Raw genomic sequence first — 5,212 nt, 5'->3', positions numbered from 1 at the left:
CAGTGGAGCCTCAGAGGAGTGTCCTGCAAATGTTACTGACTCGTGTGCCAGCGTCACAACAAGTACAACTGTAGTAGGTGAGAAAATGTACCCTTCACTTTGACAAACACTGACAGTTCATTGAATACATGTTTTAGAAAAAAGCTTCCAAAGATCTCTGTAGATAAACAGAGAAGCTTAACATCCTTACACTGAAGTCTAGATTATTTTTTTTTTTTTTTGGTTTCTATCGGTCCATCAATTGGATTATGGGTTTGTGTTTTCCTCATGACTACAACATTTTTGTTGTTGTTTGTTTGCAGGGGGTTCAACTTCTGAATCAAATGTCAAAAGCTGCGTCCCATCTGCACAATGTCTCAATGGTTCCCTGAACACAGGAAGTGCAAGGGTCACAGTGAGCACCTTGTGCTGTAACACAAACAACTGCAACACCGGAAGTTCTTCAGGTAATTTTGTTTGTGCTGATGGAATCTAATGATGAATCTAATGTTCAGGAAGGAGGCTATGGGATCAATTTAGTGTCTTTGTCTTCTTAATCTAATACCCAGATCAATTCGTCCTGCCCTGTTTGGGTAAAATAATAGAAATTCTACAAAGCTGAACATGGAAGCATGGTTTATCTTTCAGCTGCAGTAAATAACACTGCCAATGGGAGGCAGTGTTTCACCTGTGAGTCGGCGGACTGCTCATCAAGGCTTCAATGTGCCGGTGATGAGGATCGCTGTCTCTCTGCAACAGGTGTGTTTATTTGTGGGGGTGTGGAGTGTGGATTGATTCCCAAAAAGAACTGTATGCTGATTTAATGAATAAGTGACAATCGCCACAGGTTTTTCCGGTTAGAACATGAATGGGTGTCAAGTCCCAATGATGATGAAAGAACTGTATTTATTTGAACACACGCTCAAGCCTTGAATGGCAGGATGAACATGAATGACGGTGAAAGTAATCGGTGTAAAGGATTGACAGTAGAATGACAATGATGATGAACTGTGAATATAATTATCCCGTGTAAAGGGACTTATATTCACACCTGAATCCGTGTTTGAACCGTGAACTGACTGATAGAATCCGTGTAATGAATGCTAGAATTATCCGTGTAAATTACTTCTAACACACATGAATCCGTGAATATAATTATCCTTGTAAGGGACTTATCTCCAACTGGATGATACTGAAGACCGTGGTTTCTATGAAATGATACAATGACAAATATATACAAATATTAACAATTAAATACAATAAAGATGAACCATTATATACAACCCGAATGAATATGACATATACACGATGAATGTTGTGCATTAAATGAAGATATGTTCCTTGCCGCCGTGCCGTAACGGTGAACATTCTACTTCTCCGTATCAACCGTAACTTGTTGGTTAACGGTAACAGATTGAAACCAGAGACAGTGAATAATTACCACACTACATAAACTTACATATATGATATCCACTGATATGAAACAGACTAGATAACTAACACACATATACACAAACTCTCACATTCTCAGTGACGCACGGCAATGATGAAATGGAATGGCTATGCATGTAACGCGAATTGTCCAAACGCACTCCTCGACAACGACCTCTCCAACTCCAGTTTCTTGTGCCCGACAACTTGGCCATCGGAGGGTCAGACTTATATAGTGCGAGGGGGATGAGCGGGGCATGTCCAGACATGAAATACAGTGAAATTCCACTGTTTACGAGCCCCCCACGGAACCCTGGGATCAACTGATAGGCTGACCTCTGCCTGGACCCCAGGTCCCGTGGTGGCTTGCACAGTGGGGTGCACAGCTGGATGCAACTGGTGAGGCAGCCTTTTTAACAAGTACTATGTATTTTGAACAAAATGGCAAAATGTATTTCTACACAGTAGAAGAGCATACCAGTCGAGGGTATGTAACACTGTAAGAGAGGAAAAGTTTAACTTTAGTTATGTAACTATGTTGCTATATTGTTATGTAATTGTATGTTGCTATACTTTAGTTATGTAACTATGTTGCTATATTGTTATGTATTGATACATTATTGTTTCTAACTCTCTCTCTCTCTCTCTCTCTTCGGTTTTTCCCTTCCACCACTAGTCAGTGCAGCTGGACAGAGCACTACCATAAAGGGCTGTGCCACCCAAAGTGTCTGCTCTGGAGCATTTCCAGAGGAGCTGCCCTCGGTGGCTGTGGAACTGACCTGCTGTGAGGCGGATCTGTGCAACAGTGCCTGGAGTGCTACACACAGTGTCCTGTTCCTGCTGTGGCCCCTGGGCTCTGTTCTGCTCTTCCACTGAGCTGGCTTCATCTCAGGGTGACTCCTCTACTTGGAGATGGGCTGCTATTTTCAACACAAACTTGTTAATGGCTGTTGAAGCAAATAAACAAAGATTTGTTTTCATTCATGTGTTAGCATGTGTTTGTTTTCATTCATGTGTTCTGAATATTTCAGAAACTATTCAAACAACTACCTGACACATTTATATCACGTCAGCTTTTTTTTACACCGGTCATTCTTAAATGCAAATGTCGCCACGCCTATATCCAAAATCCACCCCTCGGGTGGAAAGTTCCCTTTGTCACTGGAGTTCAGACAACCAGCATGGGCGGCCGTTTTCTTTTAAAATAGGGCCTGCTGACTTTGAGGATTTCAAAAGGATTTCATCTAAGTATGATTGAAATTCTTTACACTTAGTAGTACACAGTGGCGGTGCGTCAATACAGGGCGCAAGGGCGCCGCCCCTCCTAAAATTTTGAGATGAAAAAAAAAAAAGTAAAAAAACTAGGGCTGTCAGCGTTAACGCGTTAATCTATGCGATTAATGCAGCCGCGATTAACGCGATAAAATATTTTAACGCAATTAACGCAACTTAAAAAAAAAAAAATAATAATAATACTTTATTTGGATAGGACATGAAGTTATGACAGGAAGCGAGGCGGAGAAGAGGTGGGGAGAGGATTGGGAATTACATCAGGCCAGACTTGGCCTACCATTTTATGGGAGCGATGAGGGACAGGTGGGGCTTGAATAGCCCCCCTTGTTCAAAGTGGGGAAAGACAGAAAAAGTTTGAGAACCACTGTGGTAGTTGAAGATGGAGAGAGCTGAGGGATTGTTGGGCGGAAAGTCTCTGTTTAAGAGCCAAAATGACGGAACAATCGACAAAACTAAAGTTGTATGTAGCATTTGTCAAGCTGAATTTAGCTATCACAGAAGCAGCTCGTCTTGAAGTTATCACCTTAATGCAAAGCACCTGACAGAAAGCAGTCCCAGGTTAGATGATCGCCAACCCACACTCCAATAACTAGACGAGTCCGTGAAAAGGTTGCCATTTGGGTTGCCGGTGACTGTCGGCCCATCAACATAGTTGAGGACAGTGGGCTGATTGAGGTGATTCGAATTGCTTCAGGGGAAATTCTTACGATTTACCGTCGAGGGGCACCATTGTGTTTAAAAAAAAAACTACAATTAAACAACAGTGTCTAAAATACACGCTGTATGAAGTGATTACTCGTTAATTTATAAGATTTAGTCTTAAGAAGAAAAAAAACGTTTAATCGCGATTAATCGCGATTAATTAATTTCAAAATGTGCGATTAATTAGTCAATTTTTTTTTATCTATTGACAGCCCTAAAAAAAACATTATATACCAAACAATTAAATTAGGAAATGTACTGTGTTAACGCGTTAAATGTGTGTGGGAGCCCGTAAGCCCCTGTCAACCACTTAAATGTGACCAAATATAATATATTGCCATTCGTTATCACTGAGATAAGCCCCTCCTCCCTGGAGGGGCGCCGGCCAAATGGAAGTCAATGGGAGCTCTCATACTTTTCTCATACATTTGAGCAAGGACAGCTTCTCATTGGCGGATGAAAGTTCGATCCTGGGGCGCAAAATTTTGCGCCCTGACCAATGACATCGTTTCTTATTTCAACGCGACTGGACTATTCGTCGAATCTGAGACCTTTATCATTCCCTCACAGCCCATATACATCTCACGTATCTACGAGAGCAACATAGCTAGCAGAGACTTTGACTCTGTGAGTATGCCGACTGAAAACTTTCGAATCGACGATCAGATGTCGATAAGAAGAGACTGAAAGACATGGGACCCGTCCGGATTTAAAAAAATGCAGCAGCAGAGCATCGACCGCGGGAGGACGTACACCCGTAGCTTTTCCTCAAGCCTGTATGCTAACCGGAGCTGGTTAGCTGGTTGTTCAGTGAGTGATGCGTTTTTTTGTTTTCCCTGCCTGTTGTTCCAAAGTCCTGGGACTGAAACAATCTGGACTGCAACGGGGATGAGGGATCTCTTCAACGATACATGTAAGAAGCACGAATCTTGCCGCAGCCATCTAACTAACAGCCTGAAGCTAAGCCTCTTTGGAAGACTGAGTATTGCAGAGCAGTTGGACGAAGGGTACCGAATTGGCATTCGAAAAAATGTAGTATCATCCAGTGTTTCTGAATCTATTCTGCTCTAAACCTCTAGTATAATCCAGTATTTCTGAATCTATTCTGCTCTAAACTACTGGTATCATTCAGTCTTTCTCACTCTATTCTGCTCTAAACCTCTACACTCTGTGTTTTTTTTTATTTTTTTTATCTACTCTGTTTTAAACTTCTTGTACACAATGTTTCTGAATCTATTCTACTCTAAACCTCTACTACCCAATATTTAAACCTCTGGAACCCAACCCAATGTTTCTTAAACCATTCTGCTCTAAACCTTTCATGCCCAATTTTACAGTTTGTTGAGAGTTGTTAGTGGACAGTGTTGAGCACTGTGTTTTCATGAAATAAATCTTTGTTTTTTAATATATTCTACTCAAAACCTCTCTTGTGTTTTTGTTTTCTCATTGTGGAGTGCTATTTAAACCGCACTGCCCAACTGCGCCCATAGTCTATATATGTCTATGATTGCGCCCCCCCCCCAAAAATAAATCACCAGCCGCCACTGGTAGTACAGCAGAAAGGAGTTTTGGTCTGAAACTAGTGAGTAGCAAAAAGGCACGTAAAAACCTTGCAAACAACAGCCCAGTGGGCACGGATAAAAGCTTGCTGACATACTCAAATTAACACTATGCAACAATTTGACACTTTTTGAGGTATGGTTTTATAGGCAACTAGCTTTGGTAACATTCTCAAATTGATTTTGATTGCATATGGTCATGTGAAGGACAAATAAACACCTGTGTCTTCCCCACTAGCCATCCAGGA

At 41.5% G+C, this 5,212-nt stretch overlaps 1 long non-coding RNA gene across 2 annotated transcripts; it reads left to right on the top strand.

Annotated features, from left to right (window-relative positions):
- On the top strand, positions 1-2,749 carry LOC116222493. 2 transcript variants are annotated; one of them, XR_004164694.2, is made up of 3 exons: positions 1-446; positions 628-738; positions 2,087-2,749. It is a non-coding gene; the product is annotated as an uncharacterized LOC116222493 (long non-coding RNA). The 2 variants fall into 2 exon arrangements; XR_006152680.1 differs by having other exon boundaries at positions 1-738.
- The last annotated feature ends 2,463 nt before the right edge of the window (positions 2,750-5,212 follow it).

This window comes from Clupea harengus, chromosome 11 (genome assembly GCF_900700415.2).
Source record: "Clupea harengus chromosome 11, Ch_v2.0.2, whole genome shotgun sequence".
In the NCBI taxonomy this organism is placed as follows: Eukaryota; Metazoa; Chordata; class Actinopteri; order Clupeiformes; family Clupeidae; genus Clupea; species Clupea harengus.
Note: the sequence above shows the minus strand (reverse complement) of the source record. Positions and strands in the feature narration are given on the sequence as shown.